At 45.4% G+C, this 17,617-nt stretch overlaps 1 long non-coding RNA gene across 2 annotated transcripts in view; it reads left to right on the plus strand.

The window, feature by feature from the left end:
• The window catches only part of LOC137323806 (uncharacterized), a 61,884-nt gene that overhangs the window by 3,015 nt on the left and 41,252 nt on the right, over nucleotides 1-17,617 (plus strand). For both annotated transcript variants that reach the window (XR_010963448.1, XR_010963449.1), the window contains exon 2: nucleotides 12,836-12,961. This is a non-coding gene — a long non-coding RNA (uncharacterized lncRNA). The remainder of the gene's footprint in view (nucleotides 1-12,835; nucleotides 12,962-17,617) is intronic.

Genomic DNA, 17,617 nt, shown 5'->3' on the forward strand with positions numbered 1-17,617 from the left:
ACTGACTCTCTGCTAGAGCAAAACGTGATCCGTCAGGGATCATTCACCTGAATTCACCAAAATGGCCGGTAAAGAAACTAGATGGTAGTTGGTGAGTGACAATTGATTACAGGAAATTGAACTCAGTCACACCTTCGTGCACACCTGTGGTGAGAGATTCACTTACTTTGCTGGCACAGGTCCCGAGGACGGCCAAGATCTTTTCGACCCTCGATATCTCCTTGTGGCTGGAAAAGAACTTGGAGCATAACGGGGAGGATCCAGTTATCGTGGTCCACGTCGGAACCAACGACATAGGTAGAACTAAGGACGAAGTTCTGCTGAGACAGTTTGAGGAGCTAGGGTCCATATTAATAAGCAGAACCTCATAAGGTAATAATCTCTGGATTACTACCTGAGCCACGTGCAAATTGGCATAGGGGTCAGGGAGCTAAATGCGTGGCTCAAAGAGTGGTGTGGGAGATAGGGGTTTCGATTCATGGGGCACTGGTACCAGTACTGAGGAAAGAGGGAGCTGTTCCATTGGGACGGGCTCCACTTAAACTGGGCTGGTACCAGCGTCCTGGCGAATCGAGTATCTAGAGCTGTAGATAGGGCTTTAAATTAAAAAGGGGAGGGGAAGGGTTAGGTGAGGGGAAATTTAGAAATCTAATGAGAAAAGTCAAGTCAACAGAGCAGTTTAGTGATTTGGGTAAAGATAAGCAGAGTGTGGCAGGAAGGGACAATGGTGGAAAAATTGGATAAGGGTCCGTTTCAGGCAGTGGTACCGCATGGTAGTGTGATGCGCTACCACCCCGTGCCCGACAGACCCTACGCAGGCAGGACGCAAGTTTGGACCCACCGGAGTACTAACCTGCAATCAGCCTTCCTTTCCACGCCTTGCACGTGGAATCAATGCAATTCGCTCTTTCCACCACTAGAGGGAGCTCAATCTCTTAAAGGGAGGATGTTTCTTAGATATCTCTTAAAGGTAGCTGGTACCTGTTATTGATGAAAATAACAGTCTGCTGTCTGCACGGAGATCAGACATCGCACACGTAACACACAGATGCAGGTTCCATCCCTACGTTTACGCACTGATGAGTTATGTTCAAACATTGAATAAAAGTTACGCACTACTAAATCCCACATCCTCCACTCTGCACGTCAGACCTCACCAATCTGCCTATCTGAGTTGGTACCAGGCCTACGAAAGTGCATGCGCCAAGGTTCTGTGCTGATGCACTAGAGACCTTGGGTGCAAGAGGTGGACAGAAGGAGGGACATCCTATATCCGTGGGGGTGGGGGTGCAAGAGGCCCTCCAGACATATACTCAAAAGACAGAGGGAGGCAGCGGGGAACGAAGTCAATGCCAGGAGCACAGCATCATGCACAATAGATGCAGTGCAGGTAGAAGTTCAATGCTTTGACGAGTGGTCAAGATGAATGAGGTCAACTGTCAAGTGGCGTCTCCTACCAACTGCACCATGCACTACAGCCCCCATCCCCCACATACCAATAAACTCTTTCCATCAGTACTCAACTCTCCCAATCAGGTGCTTCCTCTCACCCTTACACATTACCACTGTTTCAAGCCGCCCAACTCACAGGCCACACACACTGGCAGCTATTCAACCATGACAGGCAGATCACCCAGAAACACGTCCCGCTTTCTTGCAGGAGAAAGTGGCACATATCAAGAGGCAGCAAGTGGTGGTGGCATTTAGCCCCTCGAGCCTGTTCCACCATTCAATGAGATCATGGTGGACCTGTGACCTAACTCCATGTACCTGTCTCAGCCCCATATCCCTTAATACCCTTGGTTCACAGAAATCTATCAATCTCAGATTTAACATTCACAATTGAGCTAGGATCAACTGCCGTCTGCAGAAGAGCATTCCAAATGTCTCCCACCCTTTGTGTGTAGAAGCATTTCCTAACTTCACTCCTGCACGTCCTGGCTCTGAATGTTAGGCTATGTCCCCGCGTCCTAGTATTCAAGTCTAGGAGACCTCCAAAAACAGTAACAAATGTCTTGCCAGTCAGAAACAATAATCCAGCCATTAATCTGTAAATCCTGCATGGTTCCTTTAAATAGCGCTGCTGGGGAGGTGGGGGGGGGGGGCCTCCAGGTACTCTATGACATGTTCAGATGGTCAGGGTTAAGACTGTGCGTTGAGTTGAGCGTTAAGTCCCAAAATGGTGTCCATCACTTTAAATCAGCGTTGCACACTGATTGAAGCCATTTTCTTCCTACTTTACATGATTCCAGTGTTCGTTATCTGCGTCTGCACTAACTCCTATACCAAGATGATGTCTGGCACACGTCACAGGAAACGTGCGTGCGCATCCAAGATGCCATCTTGGATGTCGGAGAGGCCGTGTAGCGCCAAAACAACGGGCATGACATGGCCCAATTTAGCGCCCAAAGAGTTTACCAATAATAGAGCATCAACAAGTAAGATCAAAGCAGAAAAAATTGGTAAAAAGTCAAAATTAAAGGCTCTTTGCCTGAAAGCACAGAGCATTCGTAACAAGATAGATGAATTAGTTGCACAAATAGAGATAATAAAGGTTTGATCTAATAGCCATTACAGAGACATGGTTGCGAAGTGAATTAAATATTCCAGGGTACATGACGTTTAGAAAGCACAGGAAGAATGGAAAGGGAGGCAGTGTAGCCCTAATAATAAAGGATGACATAAGGACAGTGGTAAGGATTTTGGCTGGAAAGATCAGGAAGTAGAATCGGTATGGGTGGAAGTAAGAAATAACAAGGGGCAGAAAACACTGGTGGGAGTAGTTTATAGGCCCCCTAATAGTAGCTATACCATTGGACAGAGTATTAATCATGAAATAATAGGAGCTTGTAACAAAGGTAATGCAGTAATCATGGGGGATTTTAATCTTCATATAGACTGGACAAATCAAATTGGCAAAGGTAGTTTGGAGGATGAGCTCATGAAATGCATTTGAGATGGTTTCGTAGAATACATCATGGAACCAATCAGGGAACAGGATATTTTAGATCTTGTGTTGTGTAATGAGACAGGGTTAATTAGTAATCTAACAGTAAAGGATTCTCTGGGGAAGAGTGATCATAATATGATAGAATTTCACATTGAGTTTGAGAGTGACGTACTTATGTCCGAAACTAGAGTCTTAAACTTAAATAAAGCCAATTACATAAGTAGGATGGGCGAGTTGGCTAAGGTAGATTGGGAAATTAAATTAAAGGGTATGACAGTTGAAAAGCGATAGCAAACATTTAAATAAATATTTCAATATTCTCAACAAATATACATTCCATTGAGAATTAAGAACGCCACAGGAAAAATTATCCACTTGTGGCTAACTAAAGACGTTAAGGAGAGTATTAGATTAAGAGAAGAGGCCTATAATGTGGCCAAGAAGAGTAGTAAGCCTGAGGATTGGGAGAGTTTTAGAAACCAGCAAAGGACAACCAAAAAATTGATAAAAAAGGAGAAAATAGAATATGAAAGGAAACTAGCAAGAAATATAAAAACGGATTGTAAGAGCTTCTACAAGTATTAAAAAGAAAGAGAGTAGCAAAAGTAAGCGTTGGTCCCTTAGAGACCGAGACAGAGAAATTATAATGGGGAAATCAGGAAATGGCAGATGCGTTAAGCAAATATTTTGTATCTGTCCTCACAGTAGAAGACACAAAAAGCATACCAGAAATAGTGGGGAACCAAGGGGCTAATGAGAGTGAGGAACTTAAAGTAATTAATATCAGTAGAGAAAAAGTACTAGAGAAGTTAATGGGACTAAAAGCCGATAAATCCCATGGACCTGATGGCTTACATCCAAGGATTTTAAAAAAGGTGGCTGCAGAGAGAGTGGATGCATTGGTTATGGTCTTCCAAAATTCCCTAGATTATAGAACGGTCCCAGCGGATTGGAAGGTAGCAAATGTAACCCCGCTATTTAAAAAAGGAGGAAGAGAAAACAGGGAACTACAGGCCAGTTAGCCTGATATCAGATGTCAGGAAAATGCTGTAATCCATTACTAAGGAAGTGGTAACAGGGCACTTAGGACATCATAATATGATTAGACAGAGACATGGTTTTATGAAAGGGAAATCATGTTTGTCAGATTTATTAGAGTTTTTTTGAGGATGTAACTAGCAGGGTAGATAAAGGGGAACCATTGGATGTAGTATATTTGGATTTTCAAAAGGCATTCGATAAGATGCCACATAAAGGTTGTTATGCAAGATAAGGGCTCATGGGGTTGGAGGTAACACATTAGCATGGATAGAGGATTGGTTAACGTACAGAAAACAGAAAGTAGGGATAAACGGGTCATATTCAGATTGGCAGGCTATAACTAGTGGGGTACCGCAAGGATCGGTGCTTGGGCCTCAGCTATTTACAAACTATATTAATGGCTTGGATGAAGGGACTGAGTGTAGTGTATCCAAGTTTGCTGATGATACAAAGCTAGGTGGGAAAGTAAGCTGTGAGGAGGACACATAGGGCTCGAAATTAGCAGGGCGGCGGGTTCTCAGCGGGGGGTCGACTGGGCGCGTGGGTAACGCGCCCAGAGAAATCAGTGTGCTCCGCACGCAATTACAGGCTAATCGGAGCCACTTACCTGTGCTTCCGGGTTTCCCGCTGGTAAGCTGCGCAGCGGGAGGAATGCGCACGCGCAGCAAGATCTGTCAGCTAGAGGAGCCCTATTTAAAGGGGCAGTCCTCCACTGACTGATGCTGCAGAAAACAGGAAAAATTACAGCATGGAGCAGCCCAGGTGGAAGGCTGCTCCCAGGTTTAATGATGCCTCACTCCAGGTATCAGTGGATGGGGTGAGGAGGAGGGGGAGGACAGAGATCTTCCCCCCCGGTGGGCGGGAGGAAGCGGCCTGCCTCTGCCACCAAGAAGGCCTGGCTCGAGGTGGCAGAGGAGGTCACCTGCACCACCAACATATTGCGCACCTGCATACAATGCAGGAGGCGCTTCAATGACCTAAGTAGGTCAGCCGAAGTGAGTACACTTACTCATTCCCCTACACTCCGTCTGCCACATCACCGCCCCCACTCCACATCTCCTTCTGCACTGCCAACACTACTCTATTACATCACCCCTCACACCCACTCAAACCTCATCCTCATCTTACCTGCACTTACTCACCTCGCCAGTACTCATCCCACCACTACCACTCAACCCAATCCTCATACAATCTCATGGCTCTATTTCATATTCACCCTCTGATGCTTCTCTTTCACAGTCAGCCTCACTCAACCTGCCAATACCTGTGCTGCAGCCACAGGGCATGCATCACATATGTGCAGTAGGAAGCGTAAGGCAAACGTGTCGTGAGCATGAAGGGTGTTTGAGGGTTTGTCATGGTGTTTACCGATATTTAATTTCTGATCAACTCACATAACATATATTGTCACCACTACTGCCATGTCTTCGCGAATCTTGTCTGGTTTGTGCAATAATGCCCTTTCCTGAGGATCACTATGAAGACCCACAACTGATGCCACCCATTGTGTCACTGCAGTAGGGCTCTTTTGTGCAGACGACTGAGAGACGTCGTCGATGTCCCCGGTGGCACCCTGGAAGGATGCGGAGGAGAAGTTGTTGAGGGCAGTGGTGACTTTGACAGCGACAGGTAAGAAGATGGTGCTCGGGCCAGCTGGGAGCAGCTCGGCATGAAGGAGGCTGCAGATGTCCACAATTACATGTCCACGGAAGCTAAGCCTCGGTCTGTAGACCCTGCGGCGAGGGTAGTGCCCTCTGCGACGCATCTCTCTCTGCGGTTGCCCTCCCTCCTGCTGTGCCGGTGGATGTATCACAGCACTGTGTTGTGGAGCTCCACATGTCAGAGGTGGACAGTGTGGCCGGCGAGGCTGGTGAAGCTGTTCGCCCTCCGAGGAAATCATGACTGCAGCTACGGCGGCCCCCATCCGGAAGATGTACATTTGAGGGGGTCCGCAAGGTAGGTAAATGTGTCTGGACACCGGGGTAAGTGTGCAAGTTGGTGAATTTTATTGTTAGGAGGAGGGTGGTGGAGGCCAAACTTTGTCCAAAGTGACAGAGTGGCCTCCTGCAATGAGTGAGGGTCTCCCCCCCCCCCGACCTGTCAAATGGTCCTTTGCAGCTGCCACAGGCTGATGGCTGCAACACGTCCATTTGAACTGGGAATGTTTCCCCCAGTACGGGAAACAGTCTCAGTTCATTTCAAAATCCCATCCCTCCTAAAATATCATGTCAATCAGGTCTGTAAATGACCTGAAGTACCTGTTTAAGTACTTTAAGTGGCACCCCGCTGGCTTTAATTGCCGGCGGGAGTCCCACATGCGGGGGCTGCGCGCGCATGTCAGCGCGTCACAGGGGAACCTGGAAGTGGGCGGGTTGGAGCCAGGCTCCAGACCCGCCCCGGGTATCCCAGATTTTCACAGCCCCGCCGCCCCGAACGCACCTGATCGCGGGTGCAAAAATAGAGCCCATAGAGTCTGCAAAGGGATATAGACAGGTTAAGTGAGTGGGCAAGAAGGTGGCAGATGGAGTATAATGTGGGGAAATGTGAGGTTATTCACTTTGGTAGGAAGAATAGAAAAACAGAATATTTTTTGAATAGTGAGAAAAGCTATTAAATGTTGGTGTCCAGAGAGACTTGGGTGTCCTGGTACAAGAAACACAAAAAGTTAGCATGCAGGTACAGCAAGCAATTAGAAAAGCAAATGGCATATTGGCCTTTAGTGCAAGGGGGTTGGAATACAAGAGTAAGGAAGTCTAACTACAATTGTAGAGGGCTTTGGTGAGACCTCACATGGAGTACTGTGTACAGTTTTGGTCTCCTTAACTAAGGAAGGATATACTTGCCTTAGAGGTGGTGCAAATAAGGTTCACTAGATTAATTACTGAGGTGAGAGGGTTGCCCTACGAGGAAGGATTGGGTGGAATGGGCCTATATTGTCTGGAGTTTAGAAGAATGAGAGGTGATCTCATTGAAACATACAAGATTCTGAGGGGGCTTGACAGGGTAGATGCTGAGAGGTTGTTTCCCCTGGCTGGAGAGTCTAGAACTAGGGGGCATAGTCTCAGGATAAGGGGTCGGCCATTTTAGACTGAGATGAGGAGGAATTTCTTCACTCAGAGGGTTGTGAATCTTTGGAATTCTTTACCCCAGAGAGCTGTGGTGGCTGAGTCATTGAGTATATTCAAGGCTGAGATAGATAGATTTTTGGACTCATGGGGAATCAAGGGATATGGGGATCGGGCAGGAAAGTGGAGTTGAGGTTGAAGATCAGCCATGATCTGGTTGAATGGCGGAGCAGGCTCAAGGGCCCATATGGCCTACTCCTGCATCTATTTCGTATGTCCTTATGAAATCTCCAATGGATTCTGGAGTGTTCCAGTTCACCCAGAGGATCAATATAAGTTCGCTTTTACTTTCAACGACCACAGGGGTTCCATAACTCCCCCACAATCTTCCACAAGCGTACGGTGTTTATACTGAAGCGGTGTTCTCACTCACAGTCTGTTCTATACGACTTACACAAAGGAAATGATGATTCAGTTCAGCAGGATTGGACGGACGAACATACCAATGCAGTAACCAAGCTGAAGCAAGCAGTTGCACAGGCTACGAGCTTAATCTCTCCAGACCCAAACCAGCATTTTCACCTGGAAGTGACGTCCAAATCCGAAGGCCTAGCAGCCGTACTGTGCCAGGGGGTGCACAGCAGATTGACACCGATCACTTATGCATCCCGCATCCTGGCTGGAGTTGAGTCGACCCACGTGAGCACCACCTTCTAGCAATCTTCTGGGCAGTCAAACATTTTACTTTTTTCACCGGGATACAGACTTTGGTGTTGCATTCTCCCCACACACCTCTGAACTTGTTACTAACACCCGGTGACACATTGGTCTCCTCGCAACAACTGAACCATTGAACATTGCTGCTGATGGAACTTGACATGCAGATCAACCCTAAAAGACAATGCTCATTCTGCACCTTTTATTGTAATTGAGTATTATGATGTGCTGTTTAAAGCGTATGCTTAAAAGGCTTAACCGTTGTGTTAATAATCTGGAGCTAGCTGCCCTTATGCGGGGGGAGAAGATCATTAGTCATCCTGTTGAGGGGTCAAAACTACATTTTTCACCCTCAAAGTGGGGAACTGTTAGATAACCTTGTTAGCTGTCAGGTGACCTCAGAGGGGGCCTTAACCTGGTTACTTGACAAACGTAAGGATATAAATGAAAAAGCGCAAAAAGAACAAAACACAGCAGATTTGAACAAGACCTACTACGCTGCGCTCCAGAGGCTTGGACCGAGTAATACCGACCTTAATTGTGTTAATTGTTGCTTGAATTATTGTGTTGTGTGTATTATTGATTCTGCTAATGTTACAATAAAGCCTTGTTATACCCAATTGGGAGTGACAAGCCGAATCATTGGCAAGCTGACCTAAGGCCGAGTACCCTCCAACACCTGGCCCAACACCTACACCCTTCAGCTCAAAATATTTTTGCCCACAGTTGCTGAAAGTGAGAGCTAAAAATGCGCAGCGAGGGAAACAGGCATCTGGGGCCTGAGTGAACAGGGCAACCAATAGGTTATCTCCTGAACCAAAGAGATTTAAGGATTGGGAAATGAACAACGGAAAGACTGAGAAGGAGGGTGAATTAGAGTGGATGAATTCAATGTCAAATCAGGTACAGAAAGAGAAATAAAGAGAGGGAAGGAAAGATTGGATTAAGAGAGAAAGAGAGACAGAAAGGAAAAGAAAGAAAAAATAAATAAAATTTGACATTTCTAAAATCTCCCCGAAAAATTCAAAACCCAAAGGAATGAGACTCCACAATTATAATAGTTCATTTTCATGCCAGAGAGGTTCATTGGCAGTCATTAAAAATTATTGCGTCATTAAAAAGGTACTTACGCTTGTAATTACTAGTCCTAAATATCTGCAGCGGGTTTAGTTCTTAACTACCATACAAATACACTAACTTTACGACATTCAATGCACGTCAATGGTGAGGCTGTCAGCAAGATGCCGTTCTCGTGCAGCTAATGGCAGAGCGGCACAACTCGGAAAGCAACTTTTGGATATTCGCATTTAACCGCGCATCTGCCCCTCGCCTGAAGTTGCTGTACCATTTATGCATAAATAACGGCAAACACCATTAGCCTCACCATTATTTTGACAGAAAATTCTAGCCCAATACGTTTTCCTGAGGTGTGTAACTGGAGGAAATAATTTTAAAATTAAACATGGAACTATTTATCATTAGAGATAACCGAAATCCCTTAGTGCTAATTTCTCATGAAAGGGCACAATTTGCTGATGTTTGTGTATGCTTATGTGCTGTGATATGGTAGTCCAAATCAACCACAATGTTCCTCTTCCCATGTTCCATTTAGTATTTAAATAGGTTGTCACTGAAAATATACTATAAATTAAATGCCCAGTGGAGGTAGCAGCCAGTCTCCAACTATCCTGGTTTAAAGAGTTTTGCAGTTTTAATAAAAATGAGTCGCACCTGACAGCCGCTTGATTCCGATTTCAATTTTGGATCTCGCTCCCTGCCCACTCTGTTTCTTTTCCTCATTAATAGTGGTGGCCTCAAGCTTAGCACTCAGGCCTACCAACCCAACCCATTTCCAGTCATCAGATTGGCATTGGGACTATTTCTTACCCTCTCCATCCCTAATTTTATAACTTAATTCAGGCTTCAAGCCTACCAGGTCAGGCCTCATGCCTCCTCACATAGTTATCCCGTGGTTACTGACCTTCCAATCCTACAATGCCTTCCAACCCCATATTGCCCATCCTCTGGCCCCCTGGCACCTCACCCCCTATTTATCAGCATCCTTCCTTTCCCATCAGAGCACCCCTCTAAGCATGTTGTCTCTGTACTTTACAAACACAGACTGATAAGTGCCGTAACAAACTAAGAGTCTGTTTTCACATCAGTAATCCTAAAGATCCTTTTAGCTTGTTTGACTTACCTTTCACATAACTGCAGGTAGTGCAACAAAATCAATCATGGGGGACCATGATGAAACTATAAAAATATGGTATTAACTCATTAAGTGTGTTAACCTGTCTTCACCTCAGTGCTCTTAAATGGGCTTTTTCTTAGTCTTATCCTTCACATCAGTATGATTGGCATCATGAAATCCGGCATAGGGGAATCATTTGTGTGTTCAGGGATGAAAAACTGTGAATTCTCCAACTCACTGAAATATCATCACAGGAGATCCATTAGTATCTATCTATATCCATCTATCAAATTCAATGTTTGGGATGCACATTTTATTGAAAACTCATTATAAGCATCTGCAGCACCTGTTACTCTTGTAGGTGGCACAATATTAGGTATTTTCAATGTTAAACGTGTTACACCGTGACACACAATAGCCGCTATTTTATAGTTAAAGTTTATTACGCTGAAATTCTACAGTCTGGCCACTGGATTACTGTAAATTGCTCAAAATGCTTTCTGAAAAAAAATTCATCTGTTATTTTTCTCAGTAACTGAAATTTCTAATATCCAAAATTAAGGTCTAAACAAAATTAAAAATTACAACCACCTTTCGGGATTTCTGACTATGCCACCACAAGGTAATATTGATATATATGTGTTAAAATGTTACAATTGAGCTAAACTTAACACTCAAAGGGTTAAATTGACAGAACAGCAAGGCTGGGAGATGTCGATTAGGATTCAGACCAGGCATCTGGACCAGTGTGCTGCAAACAAAAAAAAATGGTTTAACATGCTAACGATCGTTCACATTAATTACTACTATTATAACTTCATTCATTTTAATTCAGCTGGGGTCACTGCCAAGTCAAGCTGCTGGATTCTGCCGGGTAGGGGGAGGGAGCTGTGAGTTTGACTAAAAGCTGACAATGGAGTCAGGCTTTTAAAAACAGACAGCTGAGAGGGCAACCATGTCTGGTTAAAGAGAAAGCTGTGAGGATCTTCAATGAGGCAAAGAGGTTAGAAATGCTGGAATGTAGTGAGACGATGTCTTGGTCTGTCAAGTAAGGTGACCCATTGAAATAGGGAAGTGTTTCTGGTTCTTTATTTTGTATCATTCCATGAAGCTAAGTTGTACTAATGGAAGTAAGTGAATCTGATCATAACTGTTGCTCTGTATGTTCACTTGTTAGGAAATAAAGCAGCTTAATGATTTGCAACAAACCTCGCCTCACCAATTGTTTTGTAACAATTACACAATAACTTGATTAAATTTATCCATTGAATTTTCTTTTGTGTCCTTTCATAGAATCAGAGAAGGTGACAGCACGGAAGGAGGCCATTCGGCCCATTGAGTCCGTGCCAGTTCTATGCATGAGCAATCCAGCTAGTCCAACTGCCCTGCCCTATCCCTGTAGCCGTGCACATTTTTTCGTTTCAAGTACTTATCCAATTCCCTTTTGAAGGCCATGATTGAATCTGCCTCCACCACTCCCTCGGGCAGTGTCCTTTAATGTATTCAATAACATTTTTACTTGAAGGCCTTAGCTTCTCCCAAAAGCTTGGGCTTGGACTTGATATTTTTGCCCACACTCTGTATCCCAAAACGGCTGCTGTCGATAGCTCCCTTCCTCACACACCATGCCATACCACCTCCTAACTGAAAGCAAAGAAGAAAAAGACAGAGAGAGAAGCAAAAAGGAGTGAAAAGCAGTGAAGTGGAAGAGAGAGACAGAAGGAGAATACAGGACACTAATCAGTGTATTAAAAACCGTCAACTTTTTCCATTTCAAATTCCTATACATACATTTAGAAAAGGAACTGGTTATATAACCTTGTCACATTGTAATTTCATCCTCCTGCCAGTGGAGGCAGGGCAGTTTCCATTATAAATGTGGACATAGGAATATATTCAGTGGGAAGTCAACAGGAAGTGCGCACAAACGTTCATTTTTTAAAAAATATATTAAGATAATGAATAACATCAAATATTACATATAAAGGACAGATTCTATGGCCTACACCGTTGTTGTACCTTGAAAAAAAGTGTTTCAACCACTGGTGGCCTCTAAAGGGAGAAACATATGAATTTCCTGGGTCTGCTCATTTGCATTCCCATTGGTACAGGCATGTGTGTAATTCTGGGGTAAAACTGATGTAAGCAGCTCAACTAATTGAAAACTTCTGTGCAGCCTTTAAAAGAGCGATCAGCCTGCACTCTCCAGCAGCAGACTGGGGGGGGGCAAACAGGTAAGAGAGCAACACTGCTTGGTTCTGTCACTTCACTCGCCAATATCTTTACTGCATGTCTTAGCAATATTGTTATTACACTTGTACAGAATTATGACCACTCAAGCACCAACTGTGCAGAGGGCAGCAGGGCATTGCACCAGGCCAGAGAAGGACGCACAGCTTTACTCATTCAGACCTCCAGGCACTCTTGGAGTACCTTGAAACCAGGATGAACAGACTCCTGGTTGTGAGTGAAAACCAGGTCACCCAGAAATATCACTCATGCCACCGGGAGGGAATTGGCACTGGCACTGACACTGACTGCCAACTCCCTCACCCCCAGGACTGCAGAACAGTACCACAAAAAGTTCCGCATCCTCAACAGGGCAGGCAAAGTATCACATTGCACATCGCTCTCTTTTCTTCCTTGCCCTATCTAGGTACCAGCACACTTTTCACACTTTTAAAGGAACACTTCCACAATTAACCCTGCACAGTGCACTATGGTACTCGACAACTTGCACTATGACTACCCAAAACCCCTTCCTCGACTTAAACAGACTGATACCACATCTCTTACTTCAGCTCTCCCATGCCACTTGGCACACATTCAACTGTTGGCCTTACTCTCATTCATTCTTTCTTATTGCAGGACAAATTGGCACACCATCGGAGAGGCACCCCACCATTAATCCCCTCAGCCCAGCTAATCCTGACAGCTGCTGCATCTCACTGAACTTACCCCAGAGGAGTAACAGTCCAACTACAGGAAACTCAGGTATTTTGCCATGGGCTCTCACTTTGACACAGTCAACTGAGGCAAATGGAGATTTGGTGGACGGATCATGGGCAAGCTGCAGAAATGTGAGAAAACTTGAGGGAAGCCATTTAAACACAGAAGTCGGGCAGAAAGGGCTTTCACCCAACTTTCCTGCACTGTTCCCGCATGGGAAGTGTGCTGGAAATGGTCAGGAAATTCACCCCCATGACGTTAAAATGGGGACAGAATTATATCTGCGCACCCTGGTCCAATTAAACCCCATACTTTAATCCTGCTTCACCTGAAGACTATACTTTCTTTTGACTCCTTGGGAGTAACTTTGACTTGTGCGATAGAGTAAAATGGGTGATAGCAAATCGACAGCTACAGTTTTCCCATTATCATAGAAGCATTATTCAAAAATATTAACACAAGTAAGGGTAATGTAGACAAGGCGTGCATGTCATAAACAAGACTTTTCATATTATATTAATATATAGATATAGTCAAACTATAGATGAAATTCAGTGTTGTGTAAAAGCACCAGTTTATAGAGCATTGTCTTTATAGAAAATGTTTGGAATCATTGTTGCCCAATGATGTCATTAAAATTAGTCCCAAATTATGCAAATTACATTGTGATTTTGTTTGGAAATGCAGAGTAAATTTGAAAAATACATTTCCATGAATACAATGGCTCCTTGATTTTATGTAAGGAATCTTACAACACCAGGTTATAGTCCAACTGTTTTATTTGAAAATCACAAGCTTTCGGAGGCTTTCTCCTTCGTCAGGTGTGTGGGGGATTCGGATTCCATGGAAGGTTGCCGCATTTATAGTCAGAGAACAATACCTGGTGATTACAGATAATCTTTCCAACTGCCCGTTGTCAAGGCAATCAAAGTGTTCAGACAGAGAGATGTTACCTACAGGACCACCGAATACACAAACGGCCAGAACAAAAGACAGTCTGAGAGAGAGAGAGAAACATCCGAAAGGAAGAGAAAGACAGAGAATCACCCGTTATATTAAAAACAGATAACTTTTTTTCGCTGGTGGGGTTACGTGTAGCGTGACATGAACCCAAGTTCCCGGTTGAGGCCGTCCTCATGGTGCGGAACTTGGCTATCAATTTCTGCTCCACGATTTTGCGTTGTCGTGTGTCTCGAAGGCCGCCTTGGAGAACGCTTACCCGAAGATCGGTGGCTGAATGTCCTTGACTGCTGAAGTGTTCCCCGACTGGGAGGGAACCCTCCTGTCTGGCGATTGTTGCGCGGTGTCCGTTCATCCGTTGTCGCAGTGTCTGCATGGTCTCGCCAATGTACCATGCTCCGGGGCATCCTTTCCTGCAACGTTGGCCGAGTCACAGGAGTATGAACCATGTACCTGGTGGGTGGTGTCCTCTCGTGTAATGGTGGTATCTGTGTCAATGATCTGGCATGTCTTGCAGAGGTTACCGTGGCAGGTTGTGTGGTGTCGTGGACGCTGTTCTCCTGAAAGCTGGGTAATTTGCTGCGAACGATAGTCTGTTTGAGGTTGGGTGGCTGTTTGAAGGCGAGTAGTGGAGGTGTGGGGATGGCCTTAGCGAGGTGTTTGTCGTCATCGATGACATGTTGAAGGCTGCGGAGAACATGGCGTAGTTTCTCCGCTCCGGGGAAGTACTGGACGACGAAGGGTACTCTGTTGGTTGCGTCCCGTGTTAGTCTTCTGAGGAGGTCCATGCGATTTTTCGCTGTGGCCCGTCGGAACTGTCGATCGACGTGTCGAGCGTCGTATCCCGTTCTTACGAGGGCGTCTTTCAGCGTCTGTTGGTGTCTGATGGAACTTGTTGACTACACGATAACATCAATAAGTTCCATCCCACCATCAAGCTCACCATGGACTACTGCTCAGAATCGGTTTCTTTCTTGGACACATGAATCTCCATCAAAGACGGGCACCTCAGCACCTCACTCTACCGCAAGCCCACGGACAACCTCACGATGCTCCACTTTTCCAGCTCCCACCCTAACCACGTCAAAGAGGCCATCCCCTATGGACAGGCCCTGCGAATACACAGGATCTGCTCAGACGAGGAGGAACGCGATGGACACCTACAGACGCTGAAAGACGCCCACATAAGAACGGGATATGACGCTCGACTCGTCGATCGACAGTTCCGACGGGCCACAGCGAAAAATCACATGGACCTCCTCAGAAGACTAACACGGGACGCAACCAACAGAGTACCCTTCGTCGTCCAGTACTTCCCCGGAGCGGAGAAACTACGCCATGTTCTTCGCAGCCTTCAACATGTCATCGATGACGACGAACACCTCGCTAAGGCCATCCCCACACCTCCACTACTCGCCTTCAAACAGCCACCCAACCTCAAACAGACCATCGTTCGCAGCAAATTACCCAGCTTTCAGGAGAACAGCGTCCACGACACCACACAACCCTGCCACGGCAACCTCTGCAAGACATGCCAGATCATTGACACAGATACCACCATCACACGAGAGGACACCACCCACCAGGTACATGGTTCATACTCCTGTGACTCGGCCAACGTTGTCTACCTCATACGTTGCAGGAAAGGATGCCCCGGAGCATGGTACATTGGCGAGACCATGCAGACACTGCGACAACGGATGAACGGACACCGTGCAACAATCGCCAGACAGGAGGGTTCACTCCCAGTCGGGGAACACTTCAGCAGTCAAGGACATTCAGCCACCGATCTTCGGGTAAGCGTTCTCCAAGGCGGCCTTCGAGACACACAACGCAAAATCGTGGAGCAGAAATTGATAGCCAAGTTCCGCACCCATGAGGACGGCCTCAACCGGGATCTTGGGTTCATGTCACGCTACACGTAACCACACCAGCGAAAAAAAGTTATCTGTTTTTAATACAACGGGTCATTCTCTGTCTTTCTCTTCCTTTCGGATGTTTCTCTCTCTCTCTCTGTCTGTCTTTTGTTCTGGCCGTTTGTGTATTCGGTGGTCCTGTGGGTAATATCTCTCTGTCTGAACACTTTGATTGCCTTGACAACGGGCAGTTGGAAAGATTATCTGTAATCACCAGGTATTGTTCTCTGACTATAAATGCGGCAACCTTCCATGGAATCCAAATCCCACACTCACCTGACGAAGGAGAAAGCCTCCGAAAGCTTATGATTTTCAAATAAAACAGTTGGACTATAACCTGGTGTTGTAAGATTCCTTACATTTGTCAGCCCCAGTCCATCACCGGCATCTCCACATCCTTGATTTTAAATATGGGACTGTTAGTCGGGGCTGTCTGGTTGCAAAGGGCAGCAGCAGTCAGCAATGAGCTTACAGCCACCCTGCTCACAACCCATGACTGCTCTGTCTCCCCATGGTGTTTACCTCAGCTTTCTCTGTCTCATGCACCGTGACGTAAGTAGTCATAGAAATCTTGATGGTGGTGATGAGGTTACAGAGGGTCAATGAGCCAATGCAGTTGATGTGGTGTATATGGACTTTCAAAAGGCATTTGATAAAGTGCCGCATAATAGGCTTGTCATCAAGATTGAAGCCCATGGAATAAAAGGGGCAGTAGCAGCATGGATACAGAATTGGCTAAGTAACAGGAAACAGAGTAGTGGTCAACAGTTGTTTTTCAGACTCAAGGGAGGTGTGCAGTGGTGTTCCCCAGGGGTCGGTACTAGGACCACTGCTTTTCTTGATATACATTAATGACTTGGATTTGGATGTACAGGGCACAATTTCAAAATTTGCAGATGACACAAAACTTGGAAGTGTAGTGAACAGTGAGGACGATAGTGATAGACTTCAAGAGGATATAGACAGGCTGGTGGAATGAGCAGACACTTGGCAGATGAAATTTAAGGCAGAGAAGTGCGAAGTGATACATTTCGGTAGGAAGAATGAGAGGCAATATAAGGTAAAGGGCACAATTCTAAAAGGGGTAGAGGAACAGAGGGATCTGGGGGTGTATGTACACAAATCATTGAAGGTGGCAGGGCAGGTTGAGAAAGCAGTTATAAAAGCTTACAGGATCCTGGCCTTTATAAATAGAGGCAGAGAGTACAAAAGCAAGGAAGTTATGATGGACCTTTATAAAGCACTGGTTCGACCACAACTGGAGTATTGTGTCCAGTTCTGGGCACCGCACTTTAGGAAGGATGTGAAGGCCTTAGAAAGGGTGCAGAAGAGATTTACTAGAATGATTCCATGGATGAGGGATTTTAGTTACGTGGATAGACTGGAGAAGCTGGGGTTGTTCTCCTTGGAACAAAGAAGGTTGAGAGGAGATTTGACAGAGGTATTCAAAATCATGAAGCATCTAGACAGAGTAGATAGAGAGAAACTGTTCCCATTGGCAGAAGGGTCAAGAACCAGAGGACATAGAATTAAGGTGATTGGCAAAAGAACCAAAGGGGACATGAGGAAAAACTTTTTTTTATACAGCGAGTGGTTCGAATCTGGGAATGCAGATTCAATCATGGTCTTCAAAAGGGAACAGGATAAATACTTGAAAGGAAAAAATTTGCAGGGCCACAGGGATAGGGCGGGGGAGTGAGACTAGCTGGATTGCTCTTGCATAGAGCCGGCATGGACTCGATGGGCTGAATGGTCTCCTTCCATGCTGTAATCTTTCGATGATTCTGTGAAAAACTTCAATGAACATACAAATGGTCTTTGTGTG

This window comes from Heptranchias perlo, chromosome 1 (genome assembly GCF_035084215.1).
Source record: "Heptranchias perlo isolate sHepPer1 chromosome 1, sHepPer1.hap1, whole genome shotgun sequence".
NCBI classification, from domain to species: domain Eukaryota; kingdom Metazoa; phylum Chordata; class Chondrichthyes; order Hexanchiformes; family Hexanchidae; genus Heptranchias; species Heptranchias perlo.